The 24,024-nt window shown below is 45.0% G+C and overlaps 1 long non-coding RNA gene across 1 annotated transcript; it reads left to right on the forward strand.

The window, feature by feature from the left end:
* The first annotated feature begins 3,634 nt into the window (after positions 1 to 3,634).
* On the forward strand, positions 3,635 to 4,938 carry LOC135367546 (uncharacterized). Its single transcript, XR_010414489.1, has 3 exons — positions 3,635 to 3,877; positions 4,353 to 4,441; positions 4,871 to 4,938. It is a non-coding gene; the product is annotated as an uncharacterized LOC135367546 (long non-coding RNA).
* Positions 4,939 to 24,024: the final 19,086 nt, after the last annotated feature.

Genomic DNA, 24,024 nt, shown 5'->3' on the forward strand with positions numbered 1-24,024 from the left:
AAATGCTTGTTTTTGTCTCGACTTGTTCCGGACACCACCACATCTGACGTGAAAAATGTGGTTAACAGTGCCCTGGGTCATGAAGCAGCTGTTGTGAAACAGTTAAAGACAAGGTATTCCCACTTACAGCTCTTTTCATATTACTGTCTCTACCAACGACTTTGATAAAGTTTGCTGTGGTGCCCTCTGGCCGGAGGGCTGCGTATTTAAGCAGTTCTTAGGTAAATTGGATGAAACTCGGACTGTTGACGGTTGTAATCTAAGAATTGATGATGGCACGAGCAGTTAACGGCCAAGATAAGATGTCTGTTGCTAGTTGACCGACGATAGCTCTACGAATGTCATAAATGGGAAAGATATCTCTCTAAATGTTCTGCATGTTAATATTCGCAGCATTCGGAAAAATTTTGACACTCTCTTGAGTCTCTTATGTCAGTCACTCACAAAGTATGATGTCATTTGTCTGTCTGAAACTTGGCTTCAACCGGGCGAACATTAGGACATTCCCGGTTACACATTTTTGTCTGCCGCACGTGTTTGTACCGAAGTGTCGTTTAGAGGCGGAGGTGTGGCCATATTTATCTCTGAGTCCTTGACATTCCGTGCAAGATATCATATCAATTTTGGAATAGCTGGTACCTGTGAATCTTTATTTCTTCATATCGCTGAGCACGGATTTTTAGGCTGTGTCTATAGGTTACCTAGTTGCCCCTTGACCGCCTTCCTAGATACATAAGTTTGAAGATGCGCTTTTAAAGTTAAATTTTGGGACAACTCCTATATTGATCATGGGTGATTTTAATATTGACTTATTGAAGTCCCCGCAATCAGAGTATGTGTCACTACTGCACTCTTTCGGACTTGTAAACAGGATAGAGACACCAACGAGAGTAACTGAGAGGACCAAAACCTTGTTCTGACGCAGGCCTCCAGTACGTCTTCATATGGTGTTTTGATGTCCCTATTAGTGATCATAGCCCTGTGTTTTGACATCGTTGTGATGACCGTGTGGACTCAAATGTCCAGTGTGACGACCGCGGCCTCCGGAGAGGTAGTCGCACAAAATCGGGTTCGCTTTTGAGTGAGACGAAGAGTCCAGACGAGAGGTACAGGGTTGACAACAATTTATTTCTACAAACACTGTCTAGCCTTACGGTACTGCCTAACCTTACGTTGGGAACTGCGTGCGTTTGGACTTACATCCAGCGGGCGACGTCCCACGATGGTGATCGTAGAGTGGCTCTTGAACTGTGTCGGGGCCGTTCCGCACGCTGCTTTCACTGAGGTGGGTCCGCTGCCGGTTGTACGCTGATTCAGGTACACTGTCTGGTCGGGCTCGGGAGGTTCAGGATGCGTGAGCTGCCGGTCGGTCTCCGAGGCTGGGCTGCAGGGTGAGGCTTGGTCACCGCTGTCCGTCTCCCCTGTCGTAGAACCGTCGACTTTCACTCCTCCAGACGCTCTCCCTTATCCAGGTCACGCGCCGCTTTTAAAGGATGCGTCCCTTTTTCCCTACGTGAGAAGCGACGACGCTCCCACGGGTAACATCTCATTACGGCCGAAGTCTCATTACGGCCGAAAGTCTCATTACGGCCGAAAGTCTCATTACGGACGAAAGTCTCATTACGGCCGAAAATCCTTTAATCCCCAAGTGTCTCGTTACGGCCAAAGTCTCAATACGGCCGAAGGTAGTCTCATTACGGCCGAAGATGTCTCATAACGGCCAAAAAGAAAAAACAAGCATCCACCATATTAGCTGTGTATATACTGTGTTTTATGCTTCCCAAAATGTGTCCGAGGCGGTGTGCCCCCACGGCTTGTGTCACACACACACAATGGTTCATGCACACAATATTGCGACAGTGTTTCATGCATCCCTCGTGAAAAATTAAAATTTTATTGTCATATGTGTCACACGATATTTACGCCATTTTCTCTCAGTATTCAAGCAACATCCTACTCGTTGGTTCTGTGAGCGAACTGTGTGCGTGTTCTGAAAAGTACTCCACAAGGGAGCCCACTGGGAGCTCCAGGAGCCACATGACCTATGACCATGATCTTCTCCCCCACTAGCTGCCTTCTACAATTTACGTCCACCTGAAATTTAAAAAAAGTACATAAGGCACAGAACAAAATGACATATGCTTTCGTTTGATGATGACCATGGGACATATGCTGTCAAGCAGACTTTTTTTCCATATATTCAAAACATATTCAAGAATTATGGACAACAATGACAATTACGTCATAATGATGCAGCTGCATAGCCAGGAAAATATTTCAGGAGGTGCTTTATGAGGCTTGACATGGGGTGGAGGAGTCCCCCTCGTCAGTGCTTTACCCAGACCCTCCTACACCCCCCCTAACTTTTTTGCCTGTGCACCCCCTACAGGGGGTGCCCTTGTGATTTCAGCTTCAGATACGTCTGTAATGATATGTTAAGCTTTAATAACGTAACTATAATGATGACCTCCCCCCACAATTTTTTCCAACACCCCTCTCGTGCTTGGGATTCTGGATAAACCACTGCCCCTCGTTCATTTTCGTGGGGCACTACATTAGGGCTTATGCCACTGCACTGATGTCACAATGTTATAAGTGTGTGTCACTCTGGGCATTTGGAATTCCTCTAAGCTACAATATGTAAATTCAGAATACCCGAAGGGTAAGCATCAGATGTTACCTGCAGCTTCATGCTGAAACGCGTGTACGCAAAACACTTCCGCCGTGGTGGGCGACGTCGTTAGTGTAATCATACACGCAAGACAATTGCGGGCACACGGAGTAGTGGCAGCAACCTGAAAACGATACATTTTCTTGTTATATATGAGTAATCAAAAATATACATTCCCACATGTTTCGTTTTGTCGTTTGCAGGAAGCGCTAATAAGGGAGCAGCACTTGGTTGGTCACATGCAAGCCACAATGCGAAAGGTGCCGATATTTCGATTACGCGATCAAAAATTAAAAGTCTACAACCATGCACACTTCCCCATGCAACTGCTTCCCCAGCATCGTGAGACATGACACCATGTATTCACGTATAGTGTAATGTGAAATGCAGTGGCGTAGCCACGGGGGGGCTAGGGGGGGCCCCCTACCTGCCACGGACAGGCCCACACAAATCGTGCAAATCCGAGAACATAATTTATGTGTGTGTGTGGGGGGGGGGGGCGACCAGTGTGACGATCGCGAAAGTTCTTGCAGTTCATGGCGTCTATCTAAGAAGCACTCCTGAATGGTTTTCAAAGTATGAGCGAGCCCCCCCCCCCCCCTACCTTGGAGGTCTTGCTACGCCACTGGTGAAATGATATGCAGGAATGAAAAAGATGCCAACATACCTGTAATCCAGTGTCCCATAAGTTTGATTCGATTTTCTGGCAGCTACCATGAAGAGCAAATGCACGATTCACAAGTTTCGTTTCGCCATTTTCATTGCTGTTAATTTCGCAACCGTCAAGCAATCCCACGTGACCTCCTTTGGATCAGTGAAAAGTGAAAATTACCCGCGTCATGAACATATATGTTCATCTCAACGCAAATCACGTTTTGGATGCTATAGAAGGGAGGGGGGATCAATACTCTTCCTTTCGTGTTTTGATAGCTTGTTGTTTTGCTACTCTCACTTTGGAGTTCGGATGGTGTCTAGCAACGTTGGGTACCTCGTTTCTTGTGTGAGCGAGTGGTTGCTGTTTACGACGTGTTCATATATCGATTTGTAGTGCTGTAATGTGCAAATTAGCGGACTTTATAGCGGCTCTCTATTTTCCGTCGTTGTCTTTCGAGCAGCGCCTGTTGTTCCGGTAAAAATCGAGTTCAATGAATCGCCACAGCCCCAACGTATATCGCGCAGTGTTGACCAAGTCCAGCAGGAATTCTGGTGAGTAATGCTTTCGTAGATTGTCTGGATTAGTAGTGTGCTGTCCACATATAGTTGGATTCTCACACGAGTAATCTAAATGAATCAAAACAGCCGAAGTGCCTGTAATAGATGTAACTCGGTATCTGTTCGTAGGTTTGCGTTGTTTCTAGTTGGTTGCGCGTTTAGGAACAACAAATTTATTCGAAGACTATAAGATACCGACAGTGCATCACCGTACAGCAGCATTTACTCGTATCATTGTGAGCCATATTTAATTTGTTAAAATTTGTCGTCGTATTTCTTCGAAAATAAAAGCGCTAGTCGGCGTACTTGAATGGATCTCCTTGAGCTGCTTACGTCGAACGTCTGCAAATGTTGTACTTATGTGCCTTCGCGCACCATACTAGGCACAAAAGCATATCTGATTAGAATAAACACTTCAAGAGGAAGTCATTCAAATACATTGTTATTTATAGCTGGTTTTCCATTCCAGGCATGGTATGTGGCTGCACGGAGGATTCCGAAAAAGAAAAACAACATGGCTAATAGGATGTTGCTGCCCAGGGAGTCCTGGCCGAAGAGGTGAGCTGTTAAGATCATCATAAGCTTCTGTTGTGAAGTGAGAAATTTTGTAGTAGTGCACGAATGTTAATTCGTGCACTACCTTTATAAAAAAGAAACCAGAAATGGAAAGTTATGCATGCATCATTTCATGAATTGTAATGTATCACTATTTGATATTCACATGTTTCTATTAAGGGAATGAACTACTGAACCTATATTCATATCATGGTCATGCTCTGTGTTTACCTGGAAGTCACATTGTTAAAGCTTGTCATTCTTTTGTCTAGATGAAGATTTATGTTAACCCTGTATGAAATAACAGACACGTATCAACACATGTGCAGCTTGTGCACATTAAAACCAGCCATGTAGAGACAAATGCTTGTTTTCTTTTTGTTTTTTTTTAAGTATTCTAGCCTATTCATGGTTGCTCTTCGCTTCTTGCAGGTTTATTCATTCCAGAAGCAAGAATTGTACAATTGTAAGGCGAATGGAAATAAACTGACATCGACTGAGATAGGTGTTCCGTCTTGGCCAGTGACTGTACGATGGCTCCAAAAGCGTCACAACAAAGCCAATATTCATCTAGCTCTCTACAAGTAGCTAACTCCACATAGTAGCCTGCTTCACAGCAACATCAACACTACCTTGTGGGAGTACACATTACACAATATGTTGCATTGTGCTGTGGTATGATAACATACCGTTTGTCTCGCAATATGTGTATATAAATATAATAAGGGCCCTAAGGGCACAGTGCATGCCTTATACCCTGCTGATACCTGGCTGCGACATTGCATATCAATGCAGGTTACAATACACATATTCACATTTGGCCGTTATGAGACATCTTCGGCCGTAATGAGACTGCCTTCGGCCGTGTTGAGACTTTGGCCGTAATGAGACACTTGGGGATTAAAGGATTATCGGCCGTATTGAGACTTTCGGCCGTATTGAGACATCGGCCGTATTGAGACATCGGCCGTATTGAGACATCGGCCGTAATGAGACTTCGGCCGTAATGAGATACAATCCTCCCACGCAGTCCTCTCTATTCACGGTGTCTCCGTTCCACTTTCCAAGGCCAGCTGCCCTCGATTTCAGCCCTTTCGCTTTTCTGTCCAGAGGGGGATTACTTTGGGCTTTGTTTCCCAACTGGACGAAATCCGGTGGCGACCTTCAACGTGCCTCTTTGTGACCGTCGCTCTTCCTGGAATTGCTGCTTCGTAGCCGCGGGCCATCGCCGTGCCAGAAAGCCACGCAAACAGCCCCAACAAAGGCCAAGCAGAACCACAAAGCTATAGATTTTAACGGGGGAATATTACGCACACGTGTCCACATTGAACATGACATTCGCCAACCATTTTTTTTTGTCTTTGCTTTAACAAAGAAAAAAACAAAACCTATTCTATCTTACAAGCATGTTCTGTTCAACGAAGTCCGGGTCCAGCGGAGGTTTTGTCGCTGCTAGACAAAAGTTTCGTTCAGTAGTTCTCTTTCACAATAACACGTCACTTCGATGAGGTTAGTCGTAATTCTATATACACATCACAAACTTTCAGTCCAAACGCACGTAAGTATGTACAATGCCAAAACGGCTTCAATTTGCTAGCTGTTTGTAGAAACAGGTACCATCCCATAACGAAGTCTATGTACAGAATCAACACTATAACATCTCTCTTTTTACATCACGTGGAATCCATAATACGCCAGGCCGATTTACCTGGGGGTATTAGATTTTGTCCCATTCTCTGAGTACGAGAATTTCCACACGTCGCCGTCAACCTTAATCCCTCTGCTTCTCAGCGGATATCTAGACGAGACACCCTCAATCGGTTCTAATGACGAAGAGTCAATAACTTCGCAGTTATTAGCTACTTCCTCAGGTATGTCATAGCTAGCGGTCGGTATAGCCGCTATCTCTGAAGCAGCCGCTGTGCTTGTGCTCGCGCAGCTCAGGTGGCATGATCGAAGGCGCTCAGCCTCCTCCCACGCGACAAAGTCTGAAGCTGATCGACTTCTCCGCTGAGAATCAGTAACTACTCGCGACAACGACACTGGTGGATTTGGCATGACGTTGCTCTGGCTGCGGATGTCGGAGCCACTGCAAACAGGATACGGGTCTTCCTGCTGAGCAATTTTTAACCTGTTTGCGTGCACTACTTGCATGCTACCGTTGCAGAGCTCGCGTATTCGGAAGGTGACGGGTGACAAGGCTTCCACAACTCGGTATGGTCCCTTCCAACGAGGTTGCCAACGCGAAAGGCCGGGTGTTGCACTTGCTACTTGTAGGTAGACACGATCTCCTACTTTTAATGCGCAACTGGAAGCCTTTCTGTCGAACGTTTTCTTTTGTGTCTTAGCGGATTTTGCTAGGGCTTCTTTGGCAATCTCATGAGACTTCTGCATACGAAGCGCTAGCTCAGTCCTATAGTCATCCAGAACTCCATAATGGGAGACTGGGGGAGATGCTAACAATTCGTGGGGTAAATCAGGGTCTCGGCCATACAACAGGAAAAAGGGGGTCTCGTTCGTGGTTTCGTGAACCGCGGTGTTGTACGCAAAAATGGCGTACGGGAGCCATATATCCCAATCACGTTGGTCATGCGACACCATTTGAGTTAAAAGCCCCTTAATCGTTTGATTGAGACGTTCAACAGCACCGTTCGTTTCTGGATGGTATGCAGTTGTTTGTAGCTTCTCAATTTTAAGTAAACGGTACACCTCATTGAGTAATTTGGACGTGAAATTGGTTCCTTGATCTGTCAAAAGCTGTCGCGGGGTGCCATGCCTCATAACGATATTCTCTACGAATATCCTAGCTACTCTAGGTGCCTTCTGGTCCCTCATTGGGTAAGCCTCTGCGAACCTCGTCAGATGGTCAACGAAGACCAAAACGTACCGGTTCCCTTCAGTGGTCACGGGTAGTGGTCCCACAATATCCATTCCACTTCTTTCAAATGGCTTACTGACCTCCCCAAAGATCTGAAGGGGAGCCTTTTTTCGATTCTTCGGTGTTTTCCTGAGTTGACACTCCTGGCAAGTAGAACAATAATTTCCAATGTCTTTTCTCATACCCGCCCACCAATATCTCCGCTCGATTCTTTGGCGCGTTTTCTTTGTTCCAAAGTGCCCTGAATATGGTGCACTGTGAAAAGCCTTTAGTACGTCTGGCACCATAGCGCTGGGGACCACTATCTGGCATTCATATCTCTTCCGGTAGAACGTCCCGTTTTGCCTCCCTTTTCTATGTAGCAAACCGCTGTCATCAATCAAGTAATTTTCGGACAGGGAAGGGTCGCGCTCAAGTTCACGAATGATGTCGTTAAGACTGGTATCCTTCCTTTGTTCCTCCTTGACCCTAAATGATTCAATCACAGGTACATAATCGTTCACTAAATTGACATTAGCCGTATGGGCACGACTTAGGGCATCAGCGTTACAGTGCAATTTTCCTGACTTATGTTCTATTTCAAAATCGTACTCCTGCATTTGTAGATTCCACCTTGCCAACCGCGAGTTTGGATCACGAATATTCATTAACCAGTTCAATGGCCGACAATCTGTAACTATTTTGAACTTTCTCCCGTACAGATAACACCTGAAATGTTTCACTCCCCAAATCGCAGCCAAACACTCTTTTTCAGTGGCGCTGTAGTTCTGCTCTGCTTTATTTAGCTGGGACTCGCGAATGCTACTGGGTGTTCCATATTGCCGTGTCGCTGAGAGAGCACTGCTCCTACCGCATACTGAGAAGCATCTGTTGCAAGAATGAACGGCTTCGTAAAGTCGGGATATTTTAGCAATGGTGCAAGAACGAGTCGTTCCTTTAGATCCTCAAATGCAGATTGAGCCTCTTTGCTCCACTCGAATTTTGTGTTTTTCGATGTAAGCCGAGTGAGCGGCTTAGCAATTTTAGCAAAGTTTTCAATGTGCCTACGGTAATACCCAATCAGGCCCAAAAATTATCTCACTTCCCTAATACTCTGGGGCACCGGAAACTCCTTTACTGCTTTCTCTTTCTCGGGATCTGGGCGTACGCCGTTGGCGGAAACGACGTGTCCCAGATATTTAACCTCAGCTTTTAGGAACTGGCACTTCTTTGGCTTCAGTTTTAGACCGGCACCCGATAGCCGTCGCAATACCCGCTCGACGTCTTCTAAGTGCTGTTCGAAAGTAGGACTGTCGATAATAATGTCATCCATGTACACATGGCAAAGTTGGCCAATTAACCCATCCAATACGACATCGGCTGTCCGCTGCCATACGGATGGGCTGTTCACCAGGCCCATAGGCATGCGAGTCCATTGGTAGTGTCCACTCGTGGTATTGAACGCCGTCTTTTCTTTATCGCGTGGATCCATTTCGATTTGCCAGAACCCCGATGCCATATCCACTACCGAGAAATACTTAGCTGCTCCGAGCTGCGATAAGGTTTCCTGTATATTCGGCAGTGGATAGGGATCTATTTTGGTCGCGCTGTTTAACTTACGGTAATCAACAACAAATCGAAATGATCCGTCAGGCTTTTCAACTAAAAGAGCAGGCGCTCCCCATGGCGACTTTGAATTCTCTATGATGCCGTTCTTCAACATCTCGTTCACTTGTTTGTCCATTTCTCCACGCTGGGAATATGGAATTCTATAAGCTCATTGGTATATTGGGGAGGTCCTCTCGCGTCCATTGTTGCTGACGTGCTTGAAACTTACAAGGAGCTGCTAGACCTGGGCCACTGCGTAGTATTACAGTGGGTACCTGGTCATGTCGGCGTACCCGGCAATGAAGAGGCCGACCGGGCGGCCCTGCGGGGTCATCATATAGCTTCAGCCCACTCTACCATCTTGCCCAAAGGTGATCGTCAGGCCCTCGTCCGTGCTCTCTCTGCAGACAAGACAAGATCACAGTGGCTGCATGACATTACACCCTACTCTCTGCTCCACGCAGTGGATCCTTCTCTTTCACTGTCGCTTCCTCATCGCCTTCCGCGACACTACGCATCCCTGCTTCACCGCATGCGGCTGAATGTTGCATTTACACCAGTTATGAGGCAGCGTCTTGGCCGTGCGCCCTCGGACCTTTGTGCAGCATGCAGTGTGCGTGCAGACCTGCACCACCTACTTATGGACTGCCCGGACTACCAGCGGGAGCGTGCGATATTGCAGCACGAACTGCATGCGATCGATCATCGCCCCTTTACCATAGGCAAGGTGCTGGGCCCATGGTCCAGTCCAGCTCATACACGCCAAGGTCTGCGTCACCTCTGGGACTTCTTGTCATCAACAGGCCTCTCCACCCTGCTTTGATTACCGGACCCCTTATCATAATCATCATCATCTCTCATCACGTACAAGTGGCACTGGGGCAGCGCCCAGCCTGCTGGCCGGCATCAGCCCCATCTCATCATCGTATCTCTATTTGTGTGTGTGTGTGTGTGGGGAGGCGCTACTGGTATCTATCCTATGCTTGATGGTATCGCATTTTCCCAAGTCGAGGTCGTCCTTTGCAAAGGCTGAGCTATGTTTTCGGATCAGTTCCCGCAGGCGCACTAGTTCCTGGCCGGAAATGTGGGACATTGAGAACAAGGAATCTATCGTTTCATCTGTCATACACGGTGGACTTTCTCCCACCGTCCTGACCTCCGCAGCTATGTCATCTCGCGCCTTCGTGTAGGTAGCCACGTTCTTGTTCCGAGGTAACGTTAACTCTTGTAACGTGAAGTTTGTAACATCCAGCCGCACGGTCGCGATAACGGTTTCCTCTCCAGCTTCATTTTGCGACTCAGTGACTTGACGATTACTCCAGTTTAGGATCGGGATATCCTCATTGTCTGCCCTGAGAATACCCTTTGTCGTCAGAACATCTATATTCTTGCTTGAAAGGATATCCTGACCTAGAATTCCGTCGACAGGGAGGTACTGATTATCCGCAACGACGTGGAAAGGGTGTCGAAATCTAAATGACCCCAACGAAACAGTCATCACAAAACACCCTCTTACATCTACGTCATGCCCCGTCACGCCAACAAATTTGTGATACTTTGGCTTTCCCGACTGCAGGGTAATGTTGCCCTCAGCATCTTTCATTTGGCCTAGTGCACTTTCTCGCAACAAACTCACTCTAGATCCTGTATCCACTAAAGGTTTAAAGCAGTGTCCCTCAATTTTCGCAGGTACAACAGGGCCACTCTCTGTCGAATAACGGATAATGGCAATACCACTGTCTCCCGGCATGGCCTCTTTTTGGGTCCTCCGCCTATGGCGTCTCTTTCGATGCTTCCCTTTTTGCCTTCCCGCTTGTTCCTCCCCCTCTCGCAAAGCGCCCGAGGGGGGCTTTACGCGTTTTTTGGAAACACATTTGCTCCTGTATTCTCGGTTTCTTCACGAACCACACAGTTCCGAGCTATATGGCCGACCCGCCCACACCTGAAGCATCTCCGGCTGTCTGATTCTCGATACCTACGCGGACGATACTGTGTCGGTCGCTCTTGCGCTACCAATAGCCTTTCTAGCTCGACCAGCCTCGCTTTTAGACCTTCTATTTCATTGACCTCGTTTACTCTGCGATCCTCAACGATTCTGACACGGGCTACGGCCGAGCTCAAAGCCTCGTTGGCTTCTTCTTGCGCGGCGACATCAACCGCTCCGGCAAAGTCTTTAGGGCAGCGGGACAAGACGAATCTGCGAACAGGATCTCTCAAGCCATTTATGAATTGTGAGCACATCTGATCCTGTAGTAGCTCTTTCCTCATTGCCTGTTTTTCTACACTCGTGTGGCCATTAATGTCACTAAGCGTTGCGTGCGCCAACATCTGCACTCTCGTTGCGTATGATCGCACATCTTCATCAGCGTTTTGCCTAGCATTCATGAATTTTTGCATTTTTGAGCTGAACGGCTCAACGTCAAACCGCTTCAGAAGTATTTCCTTCAGTCTCGCAAAGGTGTCGGCTGCCTTCGCCGTCTCATCATGCCACACAAATTCCTGCGCAGCGCCTGCCATTTTAAATTTTGTCATGCACAGTACTTCTGTGTCTTTCCAACCCCCCATTTGGGAGACCTGTTCTATCATTTCTAGAACATCACCGATCTTAGGGCCCTGTCCATCACCGGAGAACTGCGGGATTAGGTTGCTCAGTGCCAAAATACTGTGGCTCGCTCCCTGAGGGGGAGGCCCGCTAGACTCTGCCATGTCTGGTACACTGTTTCGCTCAGTCGCTAAGCTCGTCACCGAGGGCCGCACGCCTTACTCCCGTCTCTCGCAGTAGAGGGAAATAGTTGTCTCTACCACTACTCAAAAGCGAGGATCCCACCGCTGCCACCAATGTGACGACCGCGGCCTCCGGAGAGGTAGTCGCACAAAATCGGGTTCGCTTTTGAGTGAGACGAAGAGTCCAGACGAGAGGTACAGGGTTGACAACAATTTATTTCTACAAACACTGTCTAGCCTTACGGTACTGCCTAACCTTACGTTGGGAACTTCGTGCGTTTGGACTTACATCCAGCGGGCGACGTCCCACGATGGTGATCGTAGAGTGGCTCTTGAACTGTGTCGGGGCCGATCCGCACGCTGCTTTCACTGAGGTGGGTCCGCTGCCGGTTGTACGCTGATTCAGGTACACTGTCTGGTCGGGCTTGGGAGGTTCAGGATGCGGGAGCTGCTGGTCGGTCTCCGAGGCTGGGCTGCAGGGTGAGGCTTGGTCACCGCTGTCCGTCTCCCCTGTCGTAGAACCGTCGACTTTCACTCCTCCAGACGCTCTCCCTTATCCAGGTCACGCGCCGCTTTTAAAGGATGCGTCCCTTTTTCCCTACGTGAGAAGCGACGACGCTCCCACGCAGTCCTCTCTATTCACGGTGTCTCCGTTCCACTTTCCAAGGCCAGCTGCCCTCGATTTCAGCCCTTTCACTTTTCTGTCCAGAGGGGGATTACTTTGGGCTTTGTTTCCCAACTGGACGAAATCCGGTGGCGACCTTCAACGTGCCTCTTTCTGACCGTCGCTCTTCCTGGAATCGCTGCTTCGTAGCCGCGGGCCATCGCCGTGCCAGAAAGCCACGCAAACAGCCCCAACAAAGGCCAAGCAGAACCACAAAGCTATAGATTTTAACGGGGGAATATTACGCACACGTGTCCACATTGAACATGACACCAGACTTATAGTCATGTAACTAGCACCCGAATTAACTACGCAAAGCTTCGTGCATTTTTATATTCTTATGATTGGAGAGAAATTTGGGATGATGACGTTAACGTTGAATACAACAATTTCGTTTGTGTTCTAGAGTTCTTTGTGAAATGTGCCACTTTTTCTGTCACACGTCGTCGTTATGACGTACCTGTTTGGCCTTGGATGACTCATGAATTTTTAGGTGTTTTGAAGCAGAAATACTTTTGGTACAAGAAGTATAAGCGCAACCCCTCTATCGTATCTAATCAAACAAGATTTAAGTATTTTCGTAATTTAGCAACAAAGTTGTCCCGATATCTAAAAATGAAATATTCTGCTGCGATATCCCAGTGTAAACAAGATACGGGCTAGATATGGCGGACAAGGCGGAAGATATGGGCTGTTATCAACTCAGTCGTTGGCCGGGCGAAACCGAAAATTGTTCTTCCAGATACCCCGTCAACAGAAGACCTCTCTGATAGCTTCACTCACTACTTGGCTTCTGTCGCGCAGTCACTTTCGTGTAGTTTGGTAAGTGGCTCCCTGCGTTCCTCAGAAAGTTATGTAAACATGGATGTTTGCAATTCATTCTTTATTTCACCAATAACCGCCCAGGAGATTGTTACCGTAGGGCTGTACGCCGAAATAAATCTTTTAAAATAAAACATTAAAAAATCCACGCTTAAAATTCCACCCTTCGAAATCCATTTTCTGAAATAAACCGTTTAAAAATACACGTCCTCAAAATAAACGCTGTTAAAATAAATCATGGTTAGGCTTAGGAAGGTAACGCTCCGTATCAAAGTAGTGATAGCCGTATGGGCGACACGACGTTCTTTTTGGCGAAACATGCTATTATGATGTTTCTTGCTCATGTTTGTATTGTTATCAATTATATAACAACTTAGGATTTCGAAATATCCAGCTTAAAAGTGATGACGACGATGCGCGTATGAATACAGGACACGCACACTTGATCATACCTGGGTAGTAATAGTAATGAAATTACAGTAATGAATTACTTTTTCTGGTAATTTGTAATGTAATGCATTACTTTTGATATTAGGTAATTTGTAATGTAATTTAATTACATTTGGGCTGTAATTTTAATGACATTACTCATTACGTCTTACAAAACAATCGAGTGTGTGTTCTGTGTTGGCACTTGGCAGAAAGACAGTTGGGGGACTATAGCGAGTGAAAAGAATTCCAACGGCACTATGAACGGTGACGCACTCCATCGGCACGTGGAACATCCATTCCCTTTGACGAGCCTGTTGCCTTAGGCAGGGTACCCACAAACAAACGTTGTTAGGTCAACGGTTTGTAGCCCTGGAGAACCATTGTTTGCGGGCCCCACCCTCCTGACAATCTTCCTGTTGTCGTGATACATTGTGTCTCCTTCGTCTCTACATTGTGGAACGATACGCCATACGTGGCACACTAGCATGACATGTAGAAGAGACAAATAGAAGAGTACAAGCTAACTGTTGATACTTGTGTGTCTCTTCTGCCTTCCACAAACTCGGGAACATGTATGCCAATAATGCTAAAGTAATGACATTGTAATGTCAATACTTTTTCGTAGTAATTGCAATGTAATTTTATTACGTTTCAATTGCAGTAATGAGTAATGTAATTTAATTAAATTCTAACTGGAGTAATGTAATTTAATTACATTTTAGAAGTAATTTACCCAGGTATGCTCTTGATCCTTGAGTCAGCTGAGCGCTGTGGACGGATTGCGCGGCGACGGTCATTCCCACTGGTAAAAGAAAGGCCAAGAAAGCGCGCACGCACACGAAAAAAGAGAAACGCAAAATCAGAAAACACACCAAAGAATGGTCAAACTCTCCTGATAGTCCTGCTCTATATTAGACTATATTACACCGATGTTACTTGCACTGCTAAAACAGAACTTCACCGAAAAATACGCTCCCGGGCGTCCGTCATTCCGAATTATATGAGCCCCCCCCCCACTTCCCCCTTTTTGAAGTTGGCAAAACTGGTCACGGAACACATACAGACAGACGACCTACTTCCGGTGTAACGAAATCCTCGTTCACAGGTACTATTTTCCGCGGCGGACGTAGAGCCGTCGGCTGTCCACAAATCAGGGACGATGGATGTTAAAAGATTTATTTCGAAGCGTTTATTCTTCAAAGTTTATTTTTCGGAGTTTATTTCGACAGCGTGGATTTTCTCATGATTTATATTGAAGAGTTTATTTTGCAAATTTGATATTTAAGAGATCTATTTTTGAACGTTTTATTTTTACATGATTTATTTCGGCGTCATCCCTACCGTAGTACGTGGTTTGAGGAACAACATAGCAGTTGGGCCTGACGGCTTCTCTGTAAGCGTCTTGAAATCTTGAATAGATATTCTAGCCGTACCGTTTCATCGTGTCTATAATCACGCTTGTTCAGCAGAAGTGTATTCTGATAAGCTGAAAGTTGCTTGCATAGTTCCTATATATAAGGCGGGAGACAAGAAAAAAGTCGAAAACTACAGGCCGATTTCGGTGCTCAGTGTAATTAATACGGTGTTTGAAAAGTTGATATGCCGTCAGCTATCTTGCTTTTTAAAAAAATTTGGTGTCTTAAGTGAAGCGCAGCATGGATTCCGGAGCGAAAAGTCCACTGCCACCGCCGTCCTTGTTGTGACGGAAAAAATCAACGAGTCCTTGGATAACTCCCTTTATTGTGTTGGGCTTTTCGTTGATGTGCATAAATCGATCGATCATGCCATTTTGTTGAGGAAATTGTATTGCTATGGTATCCGCGGGACTACGTTAAAATTTTTTGAAAGTTATCTAACTTGTCGAGTCATGGTACACGCAGATTAATGGTGTCTGTTCTTTTTCTCTGCCTGTAACCATTGGTGTTCCACAAGGCTCAGTGCTGGGACCTATGCTCTTTGCTCTTTATGTCAATGATCTTCCCTGTGTTTCATCAAAATTGTCAACATACATGTATGCTGACGACACGTGCTTCTTTTATAGTGCTAGAATGGTAGGTGATGTGGAACGTACTTTGTGCTGTGAGGCTGAGGGGATAGCCCAGTGGTTTTGTGTAAATCGACTGTCGGTTAATATGACTAAGACTAAATTCGTCGTCTTTTGTAAACCTTCTTTGACGGCTAATGTTATCAGTTTAAAGGGACCGAAAAGTGAAAAATAACCCCCATATTTTTGCCCACTGTCGTGCACAACATCGTTGTCTGATAAGATACAGAAAGCATTACTTCTCTATTCGGCATATTTTTTATGTATAAATATTTTGAAGATTGCCGAAACATGGACGGTGCTGCCAGCGAACGGCGAAAAAGAGCAACTTGGGTTTCAGGTCCAGGGCTCCCAGGGATTGGTCAACCCTTACTACGTGAGAGTTAATTTTGTAGAGAACAAAGCTGACGCACATTATCTTACAGCTAAACCCCATTTTAAAACTGACCCTCACTTCCATAGCTTTTACGTTAATAAAGCATTCAGCTACTTCGCCTCTACGAGCTACGATCCGCCGCGCCATCTGCAAGCCAGTCTGTGTTATCGCGTTTATTGTTTACGTCGTGGGTGGTCGTGTTGGTCGCGCGAAGAGAAGTGAATGACATGTTCGTCGTGGTTGTGTCAATTATTCGAGAGACCTACATATGCCTGGTGTAGTTTTGGTGTTCGGGGATGCAAAAATCATGTTTGTTCAACATCGGCGGCGGGCGTCTTCTACCACAAGATTCAACAGGAGAGTGCGCGAAAGCGAATGTGGTTCGAAACACTCGGTTATTAGATGTAGCAGTCGTGTCGTGTGTGCTGTTCTCATTTTGCTGCCGATGACTACGAAGATGCCGTAGAAGCCGTCTTAGGTACGTACAGGCGTCACACATGTATAAGTTATAATATAGCGACGACGTATTCCATTTCACTTATGTTGTCCTACTTGTCCCGTACTCAACATTGTCAACATCAACAAATTTAATTTTAGGGGCCTTCCAGTGTTGAAGTGGCGCAAGACTGCTTCGTGTGTGTGTGATCCAGGCACTCAAGCTGACATGACAGAAATAGCTGAAAGGGTATGCAAAGTCCACAGATGGAAGCACTAGATTTGTTACGTGTTGCAGACTTTGCGACATTTTTTTTAGTCTTTGGACAGGTGCAGAACATTAGTATGACGTCAACAAGGGGAGAAGAAACCGATCAGAACTACTAGCTTGTTTGAAGGGTATAAGAATACTTCCTGTTGAGATGTAGTTATGACTTTATGACTAAGGAACGCTAATTAATTTTCTAGAGATGCATCCTCTACACTGGAATGCCCAGTGAAACAGCAAACGTTCGTTGTCTTTGAAGCCCCACTACTGGAATTGTTCAATGTGTGTCAGAGCTGCAGTGAGTCATGCAAGGTTACCACATCATATTGGTCCTAAATTTGCAGAGTTCCCCTATCTAGGACGCAACTGTCATTTCTCTTTATTGCTTTTCGATCCTACCTTCTCAGAGATTAATGTGGTTCACCATACACTGCATGGCACTGCCTTTCTCTATACTCATGCTTTCAGTTTCTTGTTCTGTTGAATAAATCTTCACTTGAGTTCGCAGCCATCACGCTGTCTACTGTGTTTGCCCCTCATCGATATTGATGTGATGTAACGGTATAGCACATCAACATGCCAACAACCTACCAAACAACCTTGCCTAGTCCTACTTTTGGATGGAAACTACACGATGCGGTAACATCCACATATATAAAGTTTTAGTCGACGGAGATTTGCTGTTTTTGTACAACCTTCATTGTACATTTCTTTTGTCTCACTTAGCATGCCTGAAGAAATGTTCTGATCTTCATCAAGATGACAGGTCATTGTTCAATCTGCAGCATTATTGTTCCTGTAATCTTTTCACCAACAGAGAATACAAAAGTGAACAAATGGTAAAATATAACTGGCTCGTTAAATTCAAAAGGGAAAGACAAAACTGTTTATACTTCTCTTGTTTATTTTGTTGCAGGTTTTACAACTCTATCAAGTACGTCTAAACATCAGAGGGCAGGAAGTCCTACTCTGTTTCCTAAATCCCTGGACAATAAAAAAGAAAGATATAGTTTGAGTTGTGACAAAATGTTGCTTCTGCTCTTATATTATATTTCAATTAAATGTTATGATGCATTTGTAGTGTACACTGAAGCCAGTTTCAATTTGCAGGGCTGTCAAAAGTACTTTACAAAAGTACATCTCAATTACAGTAACAGAGAACTTATGCAATAAATTATTTAGCCATTTTGGAGTACTATGCACACCAATGGTGCATGGTTAACTTTGAACCCAGATCAAGGGTTAATAATACTTGAAGTCAGTCCTCAAGTCCTCCTTTACAAATGTTAGTTGGTGACGTGATAATGAATCAGTTAGAAGTACTCCGTTTGGCAAAACAGAGTTAAGTGTTAAATCCCAATCTTGGTTCAATTATTAGTTGAGATTTGGAAACGTGGTCACTAAGAAGTATACTAAAAGGTTATGAACACAGTTCAGCTGAATGACACTGATGAAAATTATCTTACTTACTCCTCAAATTTACAATTGAGACATGAGTATAACCTACAAATACATCTATGCCCACAGGTTATTTAACCCTCCAGGAACAAACTAGTAATTATAATATGCTGTGACAGCAAACAAAAAGCAATGAGAAAAACTTGCAGCAAACAAGAAATGAAAATCTGCTGATAACATTTCTACAGGTCAACGCACTGATGGGAAAGCATCCCTAATAGCATGCATGACGCAGATCGAGATCCAGTGGAGTACTTTCTATTGTATTTTCTCGGAGCACCCCATATCCTTCTTGTGAATGGCCGACAGGTGGTATAACGGAATTTCCTGCAGAAATAAGGGTTTTCCGTCCAGTTTGCCGTTCAAGTAGCGCGTAAAGACCACACGGCGCTGCCGTGTATGTTTCCATGCTCTTCGGTTTCTCCGATGTATGTAAAAGACACTTGCAGTACTTCGGCGACAAGGCACAGTATTTCGAAATATTCGTTAGTTCTGATGCAATCGTCTGTCTGCTTTTCACACGCATTCTCTACCTCTCGGCAGCAAAAACCGTAGTATCCATCCGTAGTATCCGTCGGTTTGCATTTCACACATGAACATCTGCACGACGAAAAACCAGCGCTTGTTTCGGCTTACACAAGTGCTTCCCCCTGATACATGGAAATTTCACAAAGTGTTCACGGCACGGTGAGCTACCCCAGGGAACACATGGTAGTCAACTAGACGTCCAGACCGGTTCTAGCCCTAGACTTTAGGGATAGTGCCCAAACTAGACGTTCACTAGACGTCTAAAAGTCTTACCATTATTTAGACGTCTAAAATTAGTGATTTACAGGACATCTTGTAGACATTTAGTAATTGACGTCTAATTGTAGACGTCTTGTAGCTGGCCTTGTATATACCACATATTAGAAATCTTCAAGATTTTGTTTTATTAGCTTTTTAAGAGGTGTGAACACAATCACACATCAAATACAGTCACTATATTATAAGAGGTGGTTCTAAGCTTAGCTTTCAGGCTTACAAAACTGAAGTTCAATTGTTACAAAACATATGCAGGAAACTGAATTACTTGATGGCAGAGTTAACATAATTGTGGTGTTCAAGTTGTCCGTGAACCGGCCCTGGTGACTGAGTCTGTTCGCCTTCTGATCCAGAGATCGCTGGTTCGAACCCGGCCAAAAACACCAGCAACTTAGTGCCAGGATACAGGTTGCTTAGACATGCCATCTTCCACAAGGGACATTGAATACGGTGTGTTGTGTAGTGAGCTTTCATTGCACATTTAAGGACACTCAGGTGGGCAATCCACACACCGACTGCTATGGCGTCGCTCATTATCTCAGTTGTCTCGCAATGTAAACCCCAATTGTTATTAAGTCTTCCATGGTGGTATCTGTCCACAAGAGTCGTCACAAAAAATCTAAAAAATGTAGCCAAATGCAGAAAGAGAACTGGAATTAGGAGGGTCATCCAAAAATAAGTTTCCCCGATATTTGTTATTCAAAGGAAACACCACTAGGACAAACTGAATGGTGTAGTAGTTGGGTGTGACATCCCGGCACTGCAGATGTTGGTTAATGGAGTGCCGTTCACCTATGTGTCAGGCATTCAAGCATGGATGTAATATTTCCGAGTACGTCTGACTATCCTAGTAAGGAAGAGTTATCCTATTTTTCGTTAAAGAAAAAAAGACTGCTTTTGAGAATATCCACTGACAGTTAACACCTGTTTATACAAAACACTTTACAGGCATTGAAATGGTGTGTCCTCTATACAGGGTCGTGAAAATCTGCACAATGAACAGTACAGTGGGAGATCAGCTATAACACCACGAAACGACGTTTCTTTTCTGAAATTTCGAGAATTGTTAACGGAGACTGGCGGGTCACTGGTACTGCACTCTGATACTAATGGGAACAAATTTCCTTCAGCTTGATCAACGAAAGTTATGCGAGATGGGGGCCACATTTGCTCGGTAACGTTCGTAAAGAGCAACGAATGAATGCAGCTTGAATTTTCCTTCAATGGTATCAAGACGGTCAAGATGAATTTCTTGGAACAATTATTATTAATGAAACGTGGGTGCATTATGCAAGTGCTGAGACAAAATACCATAGGAAGCCATGATGGGTGCCCGGTGAATGCATTCTGAAGGAGGTCAAACTCGTGTTTTCGTCTGGAAAGGCTATGCCGACAATGTTTTAGGACTATCATTGTGTGCAACTTGTAGATTATCTCACATGCACAATGACAGTAAATGCAGATGTACTGCGAGATCCTGGGAAAGCGTCAAACTACAATGAAACAAAAACGCACAGGACTTGGAAGGGTGTAGTACAACCACGTCAACGCTGTCTGCACTCGTCTTGAAATACTCGGGATTTGTTCCAGAAATTCATCTGACAATTTGCCAAAGAGAGAAAAAGTACACAGGCGAGCTGGCACAACGTTGAAGTAGGAAGCATCACCTTGAGCATGAGGAGAATGAAGTATACAGGAGACACACAACCGTGAGTTTCCTTTTCGTGAGCTTCCTGTATACCTCGTTCTCCTCGTGCTCAAGGTGATGATTCCTACTTAAATGAAAATTTGCCCAATCTGCTGTTCCATCTTCCTCTCAAAGCACCCCTCGGCAGTCACCAATTCGCGAGTGATCATGAAACACAAATTGATCGGGTGAAATGCAAAGTGAATGCCTCACTTTGTAAACAGCGCATAGCATGGCACAGACAACGTATTGAATACTTGGTATCACAGTATCAAAAATGTTCAGCTAAATAAGGTGACTATATTAGGGAGTAACGTTGAGCTCTAATCTGTACATACATTTTTTCAATGTTGTGCTATAGGTTTATTATTTTGTTCACAGCAGAGGAACTTTTGTTGGATGATCCTCATACATGAAGGAAATTCCTTGTTCTCTTACTTTCCATCACACGTGTGTGGAGCAGCAAGTACAATCTGTTTGCAAATGATCATACTGAGGTAATAAAACTGGACTCTGCAACAACCTTCAGAAACTATGTGTGAATGGACCACATTAACTTTGTCCAATTATATTATGACCAAATGGATAGTATGTATGCTATGTGAGTTGTATGCCCATATATTGTAACAAAAGATCAGTCAGATGAAGGCAGTCTGACTGATGTACGTAGATAATTTAAATAATGTCCATACATATGATGATCCGAGTGTTTTTGGCTCACTGACATGCATATACACTGACAGCATCCACAACTAGAAGACATTACCAGAATCTAAGTGCTGTGAAGTAATATTTTATTTTACTGAATATATATCTTTTTTCTTAACGAAAGCCCGCATTTGTTCGGGGCAATGTTTCTTGAACTAGCGTTCCTGATGGCGTTACCGTTGCTGGTAAATGTAAATTTTGTACGTTAGTAACTCCCCTGCAGAATACTACGCTACACCAACTTAAAGAAATCAGCAACTAAATTATTGAATCACTGAAACGTCAATAAAAAAAGTCGACGACTCCGACGAATCGTGCAGCGCAGCACTATAAACCATAGCTCCACAAACACAGAAGCACTTTGCACGTACTGTGGGCAGCAGATAGCAGATGTTTGTTTACTGCACATAACATTTTCCCACAAGCTACACAGCTGCAGCAGTAAAATGGAATCTGACGTGACTCAGGGATTTCAGGACACTTCAAAAAATCTTGAAACTGCCCATGGTATCTCTTTGAAACCGCTGAACAGGCAATGCGCTACATATTAGGCACACCTGTAGCTCAGTAGCAAAGGCACTGATAAAATGTTTGCAAAAAGAACAGCGATTTTCAACACACACATCACAAAATACGACACTCGTCGCTGCAACAACGATGGCGATGGCATGATGATGATGATGTTGGTGTCACTTCCGCTGGATTGGCATATGTGTTATTTAACATTTAACCTCCACCACCCAATTATAATGAACGGCCACGGAAATTAAAGTATTACAGAAAATAAGTACTCAAAAGGCACGAGCTAAAGCAATGGCAATGACGTCTACCCAATCACCCTCCATCATCCATCTATCCAACCAGTTCGAACCAGTTCAGTTTCAACGGTTGAAACTCCAAACCAGGCCCCCACAGCTCCCCCTCTTCGCGGCTCTAAAAACATGTTTGCACGTCATAAACACGTGGTATTACTCCGTCAGGCATCATAGTTGATACCCATTGGCCGAAGGACATTGCGCGCTCCGCTATTGGTTGGCAAAGTTTCAAAAGAGCATTCTTTCGCGGGCTGCCTGTCTGGCGGGCAGTTACGAGAAGAGAAGGGAGAGAAGTGGCAGCGGCGTCTCGCATCGCGACGATGTCAGTTGCCACCACGGTATGATGGCATTGTTCAAAGAGAAGTCCCAGATTTGTTCGTGTGTCAAAGTGACTCAGCGCGTGTTGTGATGTTTCCCCGACACAAGTATCCTACGTACGAACAGTCTCTCGAGTCCAGAACTGGAATGCAGTGGTGAGCTGACGCCTGAGGAACACTTGTGAGCGCCGTCGCATTTTCAAATGCAGTCACAACGGAGACAGGATTCAGTGTCCGTGCGACAAGCATTGCCCGCTTCGTTGAAACCTTCGCCCAACGAAAGGAGATGCTCACCGTGTAATCGCATGCACTCGTGTGAGCGTCGCTCACTTCTGGGAGTAGAGTGTGTGTGTGTGTTTTTCGAGTTCGAACTTGGTCAACGAACGCAACGATATGGACTCCGTAGGCACGGTGAATATTTGTGTCAGACTATTGAATCAGTACGATGTTTCAATAAATGTGTATTTTGTCAAAAATTTGCCTAGTTCTGGAATACGGAATAACAAGCGTCGGGCATGAAAACCAGTAAAAGTAAAAGCCGATGGTAGCCAGTACTGGCCAGTACCGGGCCGAAAGGCGAGCCAAACTGAGAGACTCCTGATTGGCCGAAAGGTAGGCATCATAGTTCATTTTCATTGGTTGCATGTCCAGTGTTGCCTGAATTATCTCAAACTATGGGCTCTGTGGGAGCCTGCTCCAAACTTTCCGGACGCGCAACGGGTAGCAGTTGGGGTCTTCGCGGCTGCATTCCACAGGTTGTTGTACTGTACGAAAATCTTTCGAAGTTCTAATCTCCCGCGCGTTTTGTCCTGCAATTTTTGAGCATAGCGAGAACGTACGTCGTGCTCCGTTGTTGAGCTGTTGAGCACAGCAGAGCTCGCAGAGTACTGTGGTGGACAACGTTTCTTTGTTCTCTGGCTTTCAAGTTTAAGGGGTGAGTTCACTCTTCATTAAAGTATGTGCCTGTTTCTGTGCACCAAATCGCATGTAGTAGAGATGCGTGGCATAATATCGGAATATCGTTTCCTTTATTTCGGCTTCGTATCACCGATTGAAGCATATTGGAAGTGTGGGTTGACCTGACTGCACTTGCATTCAAAGTAGTGATTAACGTTGTATGTTCGGCAGTACAACGTTTCAGTAAGTGCCTTGGTTCGTCTTGGTGGTAAAACAAATACGGTATCACTAATTATCCATCGAGATTCACGAGTTTTCGATGACTGTTGAAATCTTGAGTAAACGAAAGTCGACAGTTACGGTTCAGTGTTGCCACACGTAAAACAAATTTATCTGTAGATCCGAGCCCGAAAAATCTGTAGATAGAGCTAAAAATCTGTAGCCATTCAAAACTCAGTTTCTTGAACATTTTGCCTTCAAATCTGTAATGTCTGCCTGCGTCTCTAAATTAGTGGAGGAGCAAGGGCTTATTTCGTTCTACTGCTGAAGACCACAGCCGGATTTTTTTGCTGCGGCGCACTGGCATTACGCGTAGGAACTTTCGGTTTGCGATGTCGCGTATTCAAATCTGCTGCAATCACAAAAAAGTGTCACTGCACGTAGATTTTAA

Source organism: Ornithodoros turicata, chromosome 1 (genome assembly GCF_037126465.1).
Source record: "Ornithodoros turicata isolate Travis chromosome 1, ASM3712646v1, whole genome shotgun sequence".
In the NCBI taxonomy this organism is placed as follows: Eukaryota; Metazoa; Arthropoda; class Arachnida; order Ixodida; family Argasidae; genus Ornithodoros; species Ornithodoros turicata.